Source organism: Ambystoma mexicanum, unplaced genomic scaffold (genome assembly GCF_040938575.1).
Source record: "Ambystoma mexicanum isolate Mex_15411 unplaced genomic scaffold, UKY_AmexF1_1 Mex_scaf10, whole genome shotgun sequence".
Taxonomy (NCBI): Eukaryota; Metazoa; Chordata; class Amphibia; order Caudata; family Ambystomatidae; genus Ambystoma; species Ambystoma mexicanum.
The window spans coordinates 3750439-3762815 of record NW_027182325.1 but is presented as its reverse complement, the minus strand read 5'-3'; the positions used below and the strand labels follow the sequence as shown (position 1 = coordinate 3762815).

Below are 12377 nucleotides of genomic sequence, written 5' to 3'. Positions count from 1 at the left end.
CATGATGTTGTCCAACATTTCCGCTATAAAACGGGATACAATTATTTTGGAAACATACCAAATTTGAAAAATAATTGAGAAGTTGCGCAATTACTAATCATGGAGCACAAAAAAGCCTACAGCACCTGGTATTCGCAGGCAGTCTCCCATCCAGGTACTAACTAGGCCCGACCCTGCTTAGCTTCCGAGATCGGGCGCATTCAGTGTGGTGTGGCCGTAGGCTCTGGGCCTAGTGAGTTTTGTACTTTTAAGCATCTAGTCGGCTAGACCTTGCAGTTTTGAAAGGCAATTGTGAAATGGCTCACTTCCTGAACTTGGAGCACAAAAAAGCCTACAGCACCTGGTATTCCCAGGTGGTCTCCCATCCAGGTACTAACTAGGCCCGACACTGCTTAGCTTCCGAGATCAGACTAGATCGGGCGCAATCAGTGTGGTGTGGCCGTAGGCTCTGGGCCTTGTGAGTTTTGTACTTTTAAGCATCTAGTCAGCTAGACCTTGCAGTTTTGAAAGGCAATTGAGAAATGGCTCACTTCCTGAACTTGGAGCACAAAAAAGCCTACAGCACCTGGTATTCCCAGGTGGTCTCCCATCCAGGTACTAACTAGGCCCGACACTGCTTAGCTTCCGAGATCAGACTAGATCGGGCGCAATCAGTGTGGTGTGGCCGTAGGCTCTGGGCCTTGTGAGTTTTGTACTTTTAAGCATCTAGTCAGCTAGACCTTGCAGTTTTGAAAGGCAATTGAGAAATGGCTCACTTCCTGAACTTGGAGCACAAAAAAGCCTACAGCACCTGGTATTCACAGGCGGTCTCCCATCCAAGTACTAACGAGGCCCGACACTGCTTAGCTTCCGAGATCAGACGAGATCGGACGCATTCAGTGTGGTGTGGCCGTAGGCTCTGGGCCTTGTGAGTTTTGTACTTTTAAGCATCTAGTCGGCTAGACCTTGCAGTTTTGAAAGGCAATTGAGAAATGGCTCACTTCCTGAACTTGGAGTACAAAAAAGCCTACAGCACCTGGTATTCCCAGGCGGTCTCCCATCCAGGTACTAACTAGGCCCGACACTGCTTAGCTTCTGAGATCAGACAAGATCAGGCGCATTCAGTGTGGTGTGGCCGTAGGCTCTGGGCCTAGTGAGTTTTGTACTTTTAAGCATCTAGTCGGCTAGACCTTGCAGTTTTAAAAGGCAATTGAGAAAGGGCTCACTTCCTGAACTTGGAGCACAAAAAAGCCTACAGCACCTGGTATTCCCAGGCAGTCTCCCATCCAGGTACTAACTAGGCCTGACACTGCTTAACTTCCGAGATCAGACGAGATCGGGTGCATTCAGTGTGGTGTGGCCGTAGGCTCTAGGAATGCTAAGAATATTACTCTTATGCATTTGCATTTAGTAAGCTAAGCCATGCAGCCACTTGCAACATGATACCACGCTCATCGCTCGATCAGGCTCGATCAGGCGAGATATATAAGACTGGTGGGCCCATTCAGGACTCCTATGTCTGGTAGGATAACTTTAATTCATCCATCCTGTGTCTGTTGCAGGGAGGTGGAGAGAACAATCAACACAATAATGGTTTTCTTTCATGCCTCTTGAAGGACTCAATATTCTCTGTACTGCATTACATGTGAAAGTCGATTTATTACCCATGAACACACTACCTGTATGCTAATTCTATGTAAAAAGGTAGCTCCAGCCCTCATGATGTTGTCCAACATTTCCGCTATAAAACGGGATACAATTATTTTGGAAACATACCAAATTTGAAAAATAATTGAGAAGTTGCGCAATTACTAATCATGGAGCACAAAAAAAGCCTACAGCACCTGGTATTCCCAGGCAGTCTCCCATCCAGGTACTAACTAGGCCGGACCCTGCTTAGCTTCCGAGATCGGGCGCATTCAGTGTGGTGTGGCCGTAGGCTCTGGGCCTAGTGAGTTTTGTACTTTTAAGCATCTAGTCGGCTAGACCTTGCAGTTTTGAAAGGCAATTGTGAAATGGCTCACTTCCTGAACTTGGAGCACAAAAAAGCCTACAGCACCTGGTATTCCCAGGTGGTCTCCCATCCAGGTACTAACTAGGCCCGACACTGCTTAGTTTCCGAGATCAGACTAGATCGGGCGCAATCAGTGTGGTGTGGCCGTAGGCTCTGGGCCTTGTGAGTTTTGTACTTTTAAGCATCTAGTCAGCTAGACCTTGCAGTTTTGAAAGGCAATTGAGAAATGGCTCACTTCCTGAACTTGGAGCACAAAAAAGCCTACAGCACCTGGTATTCACAGGCGGTCTCCCATCCAAGTACTAACGAGGCCCGACACTGCTTAGCTTCCGAGATCAGACGAGATCGGACGCATTCAGTGTGGTGTGGCCGTAGGCTCTGGGCCTTGTGAGTTTTGTACTTTTAAGCATCTAGTCGGCTAGACCTTGCAGTTTTGAAAGGCAATTGAGAAATGGCTCACTTCCTGAACTTGGAGTACAAAAAAGCCTACAGCACCTGGTATTCCCAGGCGGTCTCCCATCCAGGTACTAACTAGGCCCGACACTGCTTAGCTTCTGAGATCAGACAAGATCAGGCGCATTCAGTGTGGTGTGGCCGTAGGCTCTGGGCCTAGTGAGTTTTGTACTTTTAAGCATCTAGTCGGCTAGACCTTGCAGTTTTAAAAGGCAATTGAGAAAGGGCTCACTTCCTGAACTTGGAGCACAAAAAAGCCTACAGCACCTGGTATTCCCAGGTGGTCTCCCATCCAGGTACTAACTAGGCCCGACACTGCTTAGTTTCCGAGATCAGACTAGATCGGGCGCAATCAGTGTGGTGTGGCCGTAGGCTCTGGGCCTTGTGAGTTTTGTACTTTTAAGCATCTAGTCAGCTAGACCTTGCAGTTTTGAAAGGCAATTGAGAAATGGCTCACTTCCTGAACTTGGAGCACAAAAAAGCCTACAGCACCTGGTATTCACAGGCGGTCTCCCATCCAAGTACTAACGAGGCCCGACACTGCTTAGCTTCCGAGATCAGACGAGATCGGACGCATTCAGTGTGGTGTGGCCGTAGGCTCTGGGCCTTGTGAGTTTTGTACTTTTAAGCATCTAGTCGGCTAGACCTTGCAGTTTTGAAAGGCAATTGAGAAATGGCTCACTTCCTGAACTTGGAGTACAAAAAAGCCTACAGCACCTGGTATTCCCAGGCGGTCTCCCATCCAGGTACTAACTAGGCCCGACACTGCTTAGCTTCTGAGATCAGACAAGATCAGGCGCATTCAGTGTGGTGTGGCCGTAGGCTCTGGGCCTAGTGAGTTTTGTACTTTTAAGCATCTAGTCGGCTAGACCTTGCAGTTTTAAAAGGCAATTGAGAAAGGACTCACTTCCTGAACTTGGAGCACAAAAAAGCCTACAGCACCTGGTATTCCCAGGCAGTCTCCCATCCAGGTACTAACTAGGCCTGACACTGCTTAACTTCCGAGATCAGACGAGATCGGGTGCATTCAGTGTGGTGTGGCCGTAGGCTCTAGGAATGCTAAGAATATTACTCTTATGCATTTGCATTTAGTAAGCTAAGCCATGCAGCCACTTGCAACATGATACCACGCTCATCGCTCGATCAGGCTCGATCAGGCGAGATATATAAGACTGGTGGGCCCATTCAGGACTCCTATGTCTGGTAGGATAACTTTAATTCATCCATCCTGTGTCTGTTGCAGGGAGGTGGAGAGAACAATCAACACAATAATGGTTTTCTTTCATGCCTCTTGAAGGACTCAATATTCTCTGTACTGCATTACATGTGAAAGTCGATTTATTACCCATGAACACACTACCTGTATGCTAATTCTATGTAAAAAGGTAGCTCCAGCCCTCATGATGTTGTCCAACATTTCCGCTATAAAACGGGATACAATTATTTTGGAAACATACCAAATTTGAAAAATAATTGAGAAGTTGCGCAATTACTAATCATGGAGCACAAAAAAAGCCTACAGCACCTGGTATTCCCAGGCAGTCTCCCATCCAGGTACTAACTAGGCCCATGGGGCGCATTCAGTGTGGTGTGGCCGTAGGCTCTGGGCCTAGTGAGTTTTGTACTTTTAAGCATCTAGTCGGCTAGACCTTGCAGTTTTGAAAGGAAATTGTGAAATGGCTCACTTCCTGAACTTGGAGCACAAAAAAGCCTACAGCACCTGGTATTCCCAGGCGGTCTCCCATCCAGGTACTAACTAGGCCCGACACTGCTTAGCTTCTGAGATCAGATGAGATCGGGCGCATTCAGTGTGGTGTGGCCGTAGGCTCTGGGCTTAGTGAGTTTTGTACTTTTAAGCATCTAGTCGGCTAGACCTTGCAGTTTTGAAAGGCAATTGTGAAATGGCTCACTTCCTGAACTTGGAGCACAAAAAAGCCTACAGCACCTGGTATTCCCAGGTGGTCTCCCATCCAGGTACTAACTAGGCCCGACACTGCTTAGCTTCTGAGATCAGACGCAATCAGTGTGGTGCGGCCGTAGGCTCTGGGCCTAGTGAGTTTTGTACTTTTAAGCATCTAGTCAGCTAGACCTTGCAGTTTTGAAAGGCAATTGAGAAATGGCTCACTTCCTGAACTTGGAGCACAAAAAAGGCTACAGCACCTGGTATTCCCAGGCGGTCTCCCATCCAGGTACTAACGAGGCCCGACACTGCTTAGCTTCCGAGATCAGACGAGATCGGGCGCATTCAGTGTGGTGTGGCCGTAGGGTCTGGGCCTTGTGAGTTTTGTACTTTTAAGCATCTAGTCGGCTAGACCTTGCAGTTTTGAAAGGCAATTGAGAAATGGCTCACTTCCTGAACTTGGAGTACAAAAAAGCCTACAGCACCTGGTATTCCCAGGCGGTCTCCCATCCAGGTACTAACTAGGCCCGACACTGCTTAGCTTCTGAGATCAGACGAGATCAGGCGCATTCAGTGTGGTGTGGCCGTAGGCTCTGGGCCTAGTGAGTTTTGTACTTTTAAGCATCTAGTCGGCTAGACCTTGCAGTTTTGAAAGGCAATTGAGAAAGGGCTCACTTCCTGAACTTGGAGCACAAAAAAGCCTACAGCACCTGGTATTCCCAGGCAGTCTCCCATCCAGGTACTAACTAGGCCTAACACTGCTTAACTTCCGAGATCAGACGAGATCGGGTGCATTCAGTGTGGTGTGGCCGTAGGCTCTAGGAATGCTAAGAATATTACTCTTATGCATTTGCATTTAGTAAGCTAAGCCATGCAGCCACTTGCAACATGATACCACGCTCATCGCTCGATCAGGCTCGATCAGGCGAGATATATAAGACTGGTGGGCCCATTCAGGACTCCTATGTCTGGTAGGATAACTTTAATTCATCCATCCTGTGTCTGTTGCAGGGAGGTGGAGAGAACAATCAACACAATAATGGTTTTCTTTCATGCCTCTTGAAGGACTCAATATTCTCTGTACTGCATTACATGTGAAAGTCGATTTATTACCCATTAACACACTACCTGTATGCTAATTCTATGTAAAAAGGTAGCTCCAGCCCTCATGATGTTGTCCAACATTTCCGCTATAAAACGGGATACAATTATTTTGGAAACATACCAAATTTGAAAAATAATTGAGAAGTTGCGCAATTACTAATCATGGAGCACAAAAAAGCCTACAGCACCTGGTATTCCCAGGCAGTCTCCCATCCAGGTACTAACTAGGCCGGACCCTGCTTAGCTTCCGAGATCGGGCGCATTCAGTGTGGTGTGGCCGTAGGCTCTGGGCCTAGTGAGTTTTGTACTTTTAAGCATCTAGTCGGCTAGACCTTGCAGTTTTGAAAGGCAATTGTGAAATGGCTCACTTCCTGAACTTGGAGCACAAAAAAGCCTACAGCACCTGGTATTCCCAGGTGGTCTCCCATCCAGGTACTAACTAGGCCCGACACTGCTTAGCTTCCGAGATCAGACTAGATCGGGCGCAATCAGTGTGGTGTGGCCGTAGGCTCTGGGCCTTGTGAGTTTTGTACTTTTAAGCATCTAGTCAGCTAGACCTTGCAGTTTTGAAAGGCAATTGAGAAATGGCTCACTTCCTGAACTTGGAGCACAAAAAAGCCTACAGCACCTGGTATTCACAGGCGGTCTCCCATCCAAGTACTAACGAGGCCCGACACTGCTTAGCTTCCGAGATCAGACGAGATCGGACGCATTCAGTGTGGTGTGGCCGTAGGCTCTGGGCCTTGTGAGTTTTGTACTTTTAAGCATCTAGTCGGCTAGACCTTGCAGTTTTGAAAGGCAATTGAGAAATGGCTCACTTCCTGAACTTGGAGTACAAAAAAGCCTACTGCACCTGGTATTCCCAGGCGGTCTCCCATCCAGGTACTAACTAGGCCCGACACTGCTTAGCTTCTGAGATCAGACAAGATCAGGCGCATTCAGTGTGGTGTGGCCGTAGGCTCTGGGCCTAGTGAGTTTTGTACTTTTAAGCATCTAGTCGGCTAGACCTTGCAGTTTTAAAAGGCAATTGAGAAAGGGCTCACTTCCTGAACTTGGAGCACAAAAAAGCCTACAGCACCTGGTATTCCCAGGCAGTCTCCCATCCAGGTACTAACTAGGCCTGACACTGCTTAACTTCCAAGATCAGACGAGATCGGGTGCATTCAGTGTGGTGTGGCCGTAGGCTCTGGGCCTAGTGAGTTTTGTACTTTTAAGCATCTAGTCGGCTAGACCTTGCAGTTTTGAAAGGCAATTGTGAAATGGCTCACTTCCTGAACTTGGAGCACAAAAAAGCCTACAGCACCTGGTATTCCCAGGTGGTCTCCCATCCAGGTACTAACTAGGCCCGACACTGCTTAGCTTCCGAGATCAGACTAGATCGGGCGCAATCAGTGTGGTGTGGCCGTAGGCTCTGGGCCTTGTGAGTTTTGTACTTTTAAGCATCTAGTCAGCTAGACCTTGCAGTTTTGAAAGGCAATTGAGAAATGGCTCACTTCCTGAACTTGGAGCACAAAAAAGCCTACAGCACCTGGTATTCACAGGCGGTCTCCCATCCAAGTACTAACGAGGCCCGACACTGCTTAGCTTCCGAGATCAGACGAGATCGGACGCATTCAGTGTGGTGTGGCCGTAGGCTCTGGGCCTTGTGAGTTTTGTACTTTTAAGCATCTAGTCGGCTAGACCTTGCAGTTTTGAAAGGCAATTGAGAAATGGCTCACTTCCTGAACTTGGAGTACAAAAAAGCCTACAGCACCTGGTATTCCCAGGCGGTCTCCCATCCAGGTACTAACTAGGCCCGACACTGCTTAGCTTCTGAGATCAGACAAGATCAGGCGCATTCAGTGTGGTGTGGCCGTAGGCTCTGGGCCTAGTGAGTTTTGTACTTTTAAGCATCTAGTCGGCTAGACCTTGCAGTTTTAAAAGGCAATTGAGAAATGGCTCACTTCCTGAACTTGGAGTACAAAAAAGCCTACAGCACCTGGTATTCCCAGGCGGTCTCCCATCCAGGTACTAACTAGGCCCGACACTGCTTAGCTTCTGAGATCAGACAAGATCAGGCGCATTCAGTGTGGTGTGGCCGTAGGCTCTGGGCCTAGTGAGTTTTGTACTTTTAAGCATCTAGTCGGCTAGACCTTGCAGTTTTAAAAGGCAATTGAGAAAGGGCTCACTTCCTGAACTTGGAGCACAAAAAAGCCTACAGCACCTGGTATTCCCAGGCAGTCTCCCATCCAGGTACTAACTAGGCCTGACACTGCTTAACTTCCGAGATCAGACGAGATCGGGTGCATTCAGTGTGGTGTGGCCGTAGGCTCTAGGAATGCTAAGAATATTACTCTTATGCATTTGCATTTAGTAAGCTAAGCCATGCAGCCACTTGCAACATGATACCACGCTCATCGCTCGATCAGGCGAGATATATAAGACTGGTGGGCCCATTCAGGACTCCTATGTCTGGTAGGATAACTTTAATTCATCCATCCTGTGTCTGTTGCAGGGAGGTGGAGAGAACAATCAACACAATAATGGTTTTCTTTCATGCCTCTTGAAGGACTCAATATTCTCTGTACTGCATTACATGTGAAAGTCGATTTATTACCCATGAACACACTACCTGTATGCTAATTCTATGTAAAAAGGTAGCTCCAGCCCTCATGATGTTGTCCAACATTTCCGCTATAAAACGGGATACAATTATTTTGGAAACATACCAAATTTGAAAAATAATTGAGAAGTTGCGCAATTACTAATCATGGAGCACAAAAAAAGCCTACAGCACCTGGTATTCCCAGGCAGTCTCCCATCCAGGTACTAACTAGGCCGGACCCTGCTTAGCTTCCGAGATCGGGCGCATTCAGTGTGGTGTGGCCGTAGGCTCTGGGCCTAGTGAGTTTTGTACTTTTAAGCATCTAGTCGGCTAGACCTTGCAGTTTTGAAAGGCAATTGTGAAATGGCTCACTTCCTGAACTTGGAGCACAAAAAAGCCTACAGCACCTGGTATTCCCAGGTGGTCTCCCATCCAGGTACTAACTAGGCCCGACACTGCTTAGTTTCCGAGATCAGACTAGATCAGGCGCAATCAGTGTGGTGTGGCCGTAGGCTCTGGGCCTTGTGAGTTTTGTACTTTTAAGCATCTAGTCAGCTAGACCTTGCAGTTTTGAAAGGCAATTGAGAAATGGCTCACTTCCTGAACTTGGAGCACAAAAAAGCCTACAGCACCTGGTATTCACAGGCGGTCTCCCATCCAAGTACTAACGAGGCCCGACACTGCTTAGCTTCCGAGATCAGACGAGATCGGACGCATTCAGTGTGGTGTGGCCGTAGGCTCTGGGCCTTGTGAGTTTTGTACTTTTAAGCATCTAGTCGGCTAGACCTTGCAGTTTTGAAAGGCAATTGAGAAATGGCTCACTTCCTGAACTTGGAGTACAAAAAAGCCTACAGCACCTGGTATTCCCAGGCGGTCTCCCATCCAGGTACTAACTAGGCCCGACACTGCTTAGCTTCTGAGATCAGACAAGATCAGGCGCATTCAGTGTGGTGTGGCCGTAGGCTCTGGGCCTAGTGAGTTTTGTACTTTTAAGCATCTAGTCGGCTAGACCTTGCAGTTTTAAAAGGCAATTGAGAAAGGGCTCACTTCCTGAACTTGGAGCACAAAAAAGCCTACAGCACCTGGTATTCCCAGGCAGTCTCCCATCCAGGTACTAACTAGGCCTGACACTGCTTAACTTCCGAGATCAGACGAGATCGGGTGCATTCAGTGTGGTGTGGCCGTAGGCTCTAGGAATGCTAAGAATATTACTCTTATGCATTTGCATTTAGTAAGCTAAGCCATGCAGCCACTTGCAACATGATACCACGCTCATCGCTCGATCAGGCTCGATCAGGCGAGATATATAAGACTGGTGGGCCCATTCAGGACTCCTATGTCTGGTAGGATAACTTTAATTCATCCATCCTGTGTCTGTTGCAGGGAGGTGGAGAGAACAATCAACACAATAATGGTTTTCTTTCATGCCTCTTGAAGGACTCAATATTCTCTGTACTGCATTACATGTGAAAGTCGATTTATTACCCATGAACACACTACCTGTATGCTAATTCTATGTAAAAAGGTAGCTCCAGCCCTCATGATGTTGTCCAACATTTCCGCTATAAAACGGGATACAATTATTTTGGAAACATACCAAATTTGAAAAATAATTGAGAAGTTGCGCAATTACTAATCATGGAGCACAAAAAAAGCCTACAGCACCTGGTATTCCCAGGCAGTCTCCCATCCAGGTACTAACTAGGCCCGACCCTGCTTAGCTTCCGAGATGGGGCGCATTCAGTGTGGTGTGGCCGTAGGCTCTGGGCCTAGTGAGTTTTGTACTTTTAAGCATCTAGTCGGCTAGACCTTGCAGTTTTGAAAGGAAATTGTGAAATGGCTCACTTCCTGAACTTGGAGCACAAAAAAGCCTACAGCACCTGGTATTCCCAGGCGGTCTCCCATCCAGGTACTAACTAGGCCCGACACTGCTTAGCTTCTGAGATCAGATGAGATCGGGCGCATTCAGTGTGGTGTGGCCGTAGGCTCTGGGCTTAGTGAGTTTTGTACTTTTAAGCATCTAGTCGGCTAGACCTTGCAGTTTTGAAAGGCAATTGTGAAATGGCTCACTTCCTGAACTTGGAGCACAAAAAAGCCTACAGCACCTGGTATTCCCAGGTGGTCTCCCATCCAGGTACTAACTAGGCCCGACACTGCTTAGCTTCTGAGATCAGACGCAATCAGTGTGGTGCGGCCGTAGGCTCTGGGCCTAGTGAGTTTTGTACTTTTAAGCATCTAGTCAGCTAGACCTTGCAGTTTTGAAAGGCAATTGAGAAATGGCTCACTTCCTGAACTTGGAGCACAAAAAAGGCTACAGCACCTGGTATTCCCAGGCGGTCTCCCATCCAGGTACTAACGAGGCCCGACACTGCTTAGCTTCCGAGATCAGACGAGATCGGGCGCATTCAGTGTGGTGTGGCCGTAGGGTCTGGGCCTTGTGAGTTTTGTACTTTTAAGCATCTAGTCGGCTAGACCTTGCAGTTTTGAAAGGCAATTGAGAAATGGCTCACTTCCTGAACTTGGAGTACAAAAAAGCCTACAGCACCTGGTATTCCCAGGCGGTCTCCCATCCAGGTACTAACTAGGCCCGACCCTGCTTAGCTTCCGAGATGGGGCGCATTCAGTGTGGTGTGGCCGTAGGCTCTGGGCCTAGTGAATTTTGTACTTTTAAGCATCTAGTCGGCTAGACCTTGCAGTTTTGAAAGGAAATTGTGAAATGGCTCACTTCCTGAACTTGGAGCACAAAAAAGCCTACAACACCTGGTATTCCCAGGCGGTCTCCCATCCAGGTACTAACTAGGCCCGACACTGCTTAGCTTCTGAGATCAGATGAGATCGGGCGCATTCAGTGTGGTGTGGCCGTAGGCTCTGGGCTTAGTGAGTTTTGTACTTTTAAGCATCTAGTCGGCTAGACCTTGCAGTTTTGAAAGGCAATTGTGAAATGGCTCACTTCCTGAACTTGGAGCACAAAAAAGCCTACAGCACCTGGTATTCCCAGGTGGTCTCCCATCCAGGTACTAACTAGGCCCGACACTGCTTAGCTTCTGAGATCAGACGCAATCAGTGTGGTGCGGCCGTAGGCTCTGGGCCTAGTGAGTTTTGTACTTTTAAGCATCTAGTCAGCTAGACCTTGCAGTTTTGAAAGGCAATTGAGAAATGGCTCACTTCCTGAACTTGGAGCACAAAAAAGGCTACAGCACCTGGTATTCCCAGGCGGTCTCCCATCCAGGTACTAACGAGGCCCGACACTGCTTAGCTTCCGAGATCAGACGAGATCGGGCGCATTCAGTGTGGTGTGGCCGTAGGGTCTGGGCCTTGTGAGTTTTGTACTTTTAAGCATCTAGTCGGCTAGACCTTGCAGTTTTGAAAGGCAATTGAGAAATGGCTCACTTCCTGAACTTGGAGTACAAAAAAGCCTACAGCACCTGGTATTCCCAGGCGGTCTCCCATCCAGGTACTAACTAGGCCCGACACTGCTTAGCTTCTGAGATCAGACGAGATCAGGCGCATTCAGTGTGGTGTGGCCGTAGGCTCTGGGCCTAGTGAGTTTTGTACTTTTAAGCATCTAGTCGGCTAGACCTTGCAGTTTTGAAAGGCAATTGAGAAAGGGCTCACTTCCTGAACTTGGAGCACAAAAAAGCCTACAGCACCTGGTATTCCCAGGCAGTCTCCCATCCAGGTACTAACTAGGCCTAACACTGCTTAACTTCCGAGATCAGACGAGATCGGGTGCATTCAGTGTGGTGTGGCCGTAGGCTCTAGGAATGCTAAGAATATTACTCTTATGCATTTGCATTTAGTAAGCTAAGCCATGCAGCCACTTGCAACATGATACCACGCTCATCGCTCGATCAGGCTCGATCAGGCGAGATATATAAGACTGGTGGGCCCATTCAGGACTCCTATGTCTGGTAGGATAACTTTAATTCATCCATCCTGTGTCTGTTGCAGGGAGGTGGAGAGAACAATCAACACAATAATGGTTTTCTTTCATGCCTCTTGAAGGACTCAATATTCTCTGTACTGCATTACATGTGAAAGTCGATTTATTACCCATGAACACACTACCTGTATGCTAATTCTATGTAAAAAGGTAGCTCCAGCCCTCATGATGTTGTCCAACATTTCCGCTATAAAACGGGATACAATTATTTTGGAAACATACCAAATTTGAAAAATAATTGAGAAGTTGCGCAATTACTAATCATGGAGCACAAAAAAGCCTACAGCACCTGGTATTCGCAGGCAGTCTCCCATCCAGGTACTAACTAGGCCCGACCCTGCTTAGCTTCCGAGATCGGGCGCATTCAGTGTGGTGTGGCCGTAGGCTCTGGGCCTAGTGA

General features: G+C 47.8%; 34 non-coding genes and 11 pseudogenes across 34 annotated transcripts; all 45 read right to left on the bottom strand.

Annotated features, from left to right (window-relative positions):
- Window positions 1-113: 113 nt before the first annotated feature.
- On the bottom strand, window positions 114-222 carry LOC138544777 (5S ribosomal RNA; annotated as a pseudogene).
- A 106-nt stretch (window positions 223-328) lies between these two features.
- On the bottom strand, window positions 329-447 carry LOC138540554 (5S ribosomal RNA). The gene has a single exon (XR_011288597.1). It is a non-coding gene; the product is annotated as a 5S ribosomal RNA (ribosomal RNA).
- Window positions 448-553: 106 nt separating this feature from the next.
- Window positions 554-672, bottom strand: LOC138540553 (5S ribosomal RNA). Its single transcript, XR_011288596.1, has one exon. It is a non-coding gene; the product is annotated as a 5S ribosomal RNA (ribosomal RNA).
- Window positions 673-778: 106 nt separating this feature from the next.
- On the bottom strand, window positions 779-897 carry LOC138541339 (5S ribosomal RNA). The gene has a single exon (XR_011289348.1). It is a non-coding gene; the product is annotated as a 5S ribosomal RNA (ribosomal RNA).
- A 106-nt stretch (window positions 898-1003) lies between these two features.
- On the bottom strand, window positions 1004-1122 carry LOC138537363 (5S ribosomal RNA). Its single transcript, XR_011285502.1, has one exon. It is a non-coding gene; the product is annotated as a 5S ribosomal RNA (ribosomal RNA).
- Window positions 1123-1228: 106 nt separating this feature from the next.
- LOC138537576 (5S ribosomal RNA) lies at window positions 1229-1347 on the bottom strand. Its single transcript, XR_011285707.1, has one exon. It is a non-coding gene; the product is annotated as a 5S ribosomal RNA (ribosomal RNA).
- A 464-nt stretch (window positions 1348-1811) lies between these two features.
- LOC138545823 (5S ribosomal RNA) lies at window positions 1812-1920 on the bottom strand (annotated as a pseudogene).
- Window positions 1921-2026: 106 nt separating this feature from the next.
- On the bottom strand, window positions 2027-2145 carry LOC138542284 (5S ribosomal RNA). The gene has a single exon (XR_011290271.1). It is a non-coding gene; the product is annotated as a 5S ribosomal RNA (ribosomal RNA).
- A 106-nt stretch (window positions 2146-2251) lies between these two features.
- Window positions 2252-2370, bottom strand: LOC138541338 (5S ribosomal RNA). Its single transcript, XR_011289347.1, has one exon. It is a non-coding gene; the product is annotated as a 5S ribosomal RNA (ribosomal RNA).
- A 106-nt stretch (window positions 2371-2476) lies between these two features.
- Window positions 2477-2595, bottom strand: LOC138537362 (5S ribosomal RNA). The gene has a single exon (XR_011285501.1). It is a non-coding gene; the product is annotated as a 5S ribosomal RNA (ribosomal RNA).
- Window positions 2596-2701: 106 nt separating this feature from the next.
- Window positions 2702-2820, bottom strand: LOC138542283 (5S ribosomal RNA). The gene has a single exon (XR_011290270.1). It is a non-coding gene; the product is annotated as a 5S ribosomal RNA (ribosomal RNA).
- Window positions 2821-2926: 106 nt separating this feature from the next.
- On the bottom strand, window positions 2927-3045 carry LOC138541337 (5S ribosomal RNA). The gene has a single exon (XR_011289346.1). It is a non-coding gene; the product is annotated as a 5S ribosomal RNA (ribosomal RNA).
- A 106-nt stretch (window positions 3046-3151) lies between these two features.
- Window positions 3152-3270, bottom strand: LOC138537361 (5S ribosomal RNA). The gene has a single exon (XR_011285500.1). It is a non-coding gene; the product is annotated as a 5S ribosomal RNA (ribosomal RNA).
- A 106-nt stretch (window positions 3271-3376) lies between these two features.
- On the bottom strand, window positions 3377-3495 carry LOC138537575 (5S ribosomal RNA). The gene has a single exon (XR_011285706.1). It is a non-coding gene; the product is annotated as a 5S ribosomal RNA (ribosomal RNA).
- A 659-nt stretch (window positions 3496-4154) lies between these two features.
- On the bottom strand, window positions 4155-4273 carry LOC138550922 (5S ribosomal RNA). The gene has a single exon (XR_011294663.1). It is a non-coding gene; the product is annotated as a 5S ribosomal RNA (ribosomal RNA).
- A 106-nt stretch (window positions 4274-4379) lies between these two features.
- Window positions 4380-4488, bottom strand: LOC138544147 (5S ribosomal RNA; annotated as a pseudogene).
- A 106-nt stretch (window positions 4489-4594) lies between these two features.
- On the bottom strand, window positions 4595-4713 carry LOC138542383 (5S ribosomal RNA). The gene has a single exon (XR_011290366.1). It is a non-coding gene; the product is annotated as a 5S ribosomal RNA (ribosomal RNA).
- Window positions 4714-4819: 106 nt separating this feature from the next.
- LOC138545810 (5S ribosomal RNA) lies at window positions 4820-4938 on the bottom strand. The gene has a single exon (XR_011290859.1). It is a non-coding gene; the product is annotated as a 5S ribosomal RNA (ribosomal RNA).
- A 106-nt stretch (window positions 4939-5044) lies between these two features.
- On the bottom strand, window positions 5045-5163 carry LOC138551302 (5S ribosomal RNA). Its single transcript, XR_011295028.1, has one exon. It is a non-coding gene; the product is annotated as a 5S ribosomal RNA (ribosomal RNA).
- Window positions 5164-5626: 463 nt separating this feature from the next.
- Window positions 5627-5735, bottom strand: LOC138545822 (5S ribosomal RNA; annotated as a pseudogene).
- Window positions 5736-5841: 106 nt separating this feature from the next.
- LOC138540552 (5S ribosomal RNA) lies at window positions 5842-5960 on the bottom strand. Its single transcript, XR_011288595.1, has one exon. It is a non-coding gene; the product is annotated as a 5S ribosomal RNA (ribosomal RNA).
- A 106-nt stretch (window positions 5961-6066) lies between these two features.
- On the bottom strand, window positions 6067-6185 carry LOC138541336 (5S ribosomal RNA). The gene has a single exon (XR_011289345.1). It is a non-coding gene; the product is annotated as a 5S ribosomal RNA (ribosomal RNA).
- A 106-nt stretch (window positions 6186-6291) lies between these two features.
- On the bottom strand, window positions 6292-6410 carry LOC138541827 (5S ribosomal RNA). The gene has a single exon (XR_011289823.1). It is a non-coding gene; the product is annotated as a 5S ribosomal RNA (ribosomal RNA).
- A 106-nt stretch (window positions 6411-6516) lies between these two features.
- Window positions 6517-6635, bottom strand: LOC138541694 (5S ribosomal RNA). The gene has a single exon (XR_011289695.1). It is a non-coding gene; the product is annotated as a 5S ribosomal RNA (ribosomal RNA).
- Window positions 6636-6741: 106 nt separating this feature from the next.
- LOC138540550 (5S ribosomal RNA) lies at window positions 6742-6860 on the bottom strand. Its single transcript, XR_011288593.1, has one exon. It is a non-coding gene; the product is annotated as a 5S ribosomal RNA (ribosomal RNA).
- Window positions 6861-6966: 106 nt separating this feature from the next.
- On the bottom strand, window positions 6967-7085 carry LOC138541335 (5S ribosomal RNA). The gene has a single exon (XR_011289344.1). It is a non-coding gene; the product is annotated as a 5S ribosomal RNA (ribosomal RNA).
- Window positions 7086-7191: 106 nt separating this feature from the next.
- Window positions 7192-7310, bottom strand: LOC138537360 (5S ribosomal RNA). Its single transcript, XR_011285499.1, has one exon. It is a non-coding gene; the product is annotated as a 5S ribosomal RNA (ribosomal RNA).
- Window positions 7311-7416: 106 nt separating this feature from the next.
- LOC138537359 (5S ribosomal RNA) lies at window positions 7417-7535 on the bottom strand. The gene has a single exon (XR_011285498.1). It is a non-coding gene; the product is annotated as a 5S ribosomal RNA (ribosomal RNA).
- Window positions 7536-7641: 106 nt separating this feature from the next.
- LOC138537574 (5S ribosomal RNA) lies at window positions 7642-7760 on the bottom strand. Its single transcript, XR_011285705.1, has one exon. It is a non-coding gene; the product is annotated as a 5S ribosomal RNA (ribosomal RNA).
- Window positions 7761-8214: 454 nt separating this feature from the next.
- On the bottom strand, window positions 8215-8323 carry LOC138545820 (5S ribosomal RNA; annotated as a pseudogene).
- A 106-nt stretch (window positions 8324-8429) lies between these two features.
- LOC138542545 (5S ribosomal RNA) lies at window positions 8430-8548 on the bottom strand (annotated as a pseudogene).
- A 106-nt stretch (window positions 8549-8654) lies between these two features.
- On the bottom strand, window positions 8655-8773 carry LOC138541334 (5S ribosomal RNA). The gene has a single exon (XR_011289343.1). It is a non-coding gene; the product is annotated as a 5S ribosomal RNA (ribosomal RNA).
- Window positions 8774-8879: 106 nt separating this feature from the next.
- Window positions 8880-8998, bottom strand: LOC138537357 (5S ribosomal RNA). Its single transcript, XR_011285496.1, has one exon. It is a non-coding gene; the product is annotated as a 5S ribosomal RNA (ribosomal RNA).
- A 106-nt stretch (window positions 8999-9104) lies between these two features.
- Window positions 9105-9223, bottom strand: LOC138537573 (5S ribosomal RNA). Its single transcript, XR_011285704.1, has one exon. It is a non-coding gene; the product is annotated as a 5S ribosomal RNA (ribosomal RNA).
- Window positions 9224-9687: 464 nt separating this feature from the next.
- LOC138546623 (5S ribosomal RNA) lies at window positions 9688-9796 on the bottom strand (annotated as a pseudogene).
- Window positions 9797-9902: 106 nt separating this feature from the next.
- On the bottom strand, window positions 9903-10021 carry LOC138550921 (5S ribosomal RNA). The gene has a single exon (XR_011294662.1). It is a non-coding gene; the product is annotated as a 5S ribosomal RNA (ribosomal RNA).
- Window positions 10022-10127: 106 nt separating this feature from the next.
- On the bottom strand, window positions 10128-10236 carry LOC138544146 (5S ribosomal RNA; annotated as a pseudogene).
- A 106-nt stretch (window positions 10237-10342) lies between these two features.
- LOC138542382 (5S ribosomal RNA) lies at window positions 10343-10461 on the bottom strand. Its single transcript, XR_011290365.1, has one exon. It is a non-coding gene; the product is annotated as a 5S ribosomal RNA (ribosomal RNA).
- Window positions 10462-10567: 106 nt separating this feature from the next.
- Window positions 10568-10676, bottom strand: LOC138544588 (5S ribosomal RNA; annotated as a pseudogene).
- A 106-nt stretch (window positions 10677-10782) lies between these two features.
- On the bottom strand, window positions 10783-10901 carry LOC138537943 (5S ribosomal RNA). Its single transcript, XR_011286061.1, has one exon. It is a non-coding gene; the product is annotated as a 5S ribosomal RNA (ribosomal RNA).
- A 106-nt stretch (window positions 10902-11007) lies between these two features.
- LOC138544144 (5S ribosomal RNA) lies at window positions 11008-11116 on the bottom strand (annotated as a pseudogene).
- Window positions 11117-11222: 106 nt separating this feature from the next.
- On the bottom strand, window positions 11223-11341 carry LOC138542381 (5S ribosomal RNA). Its single transcript, XR_011290364.1, has one exon. It is a non-coding gene; the product is annotated as a 5S ribosomal RNA (ribosomal RNA).
- A 106-nt stretch (window positions 11342-11447) lies between these two features.
- On the bottom strand, window positions 11448-11566 carry LOC138545799 (5S ribosomal RNA). Its single transcript, XR_011290858.1, has one exon. It is a non-coding gene; the product is annotated as a 5S ribosomal RNA (ribosomal RNA).
- A 106-nt stretch (window positions 11567-11672) lies between these two features.
- Window positions 11673-11791, bottom strand: LOC138551301 (5S ribosomal RNA). Its single transcript, XR_011295027.1, has one exon. It is a non-coding gene; the product is annotated as a 5S ribosomal RNA (ribosomal RNA).
- A 463-nt stretch (window positions 11792-12254) lies between these two features.
- Window positions 12255-12363, bottom strand: LOC138544776 (5S ribosomal RNA; annotated as a pseudogene).
- Window positions 12364-12377: the final 14 nt, after the last annotated feature.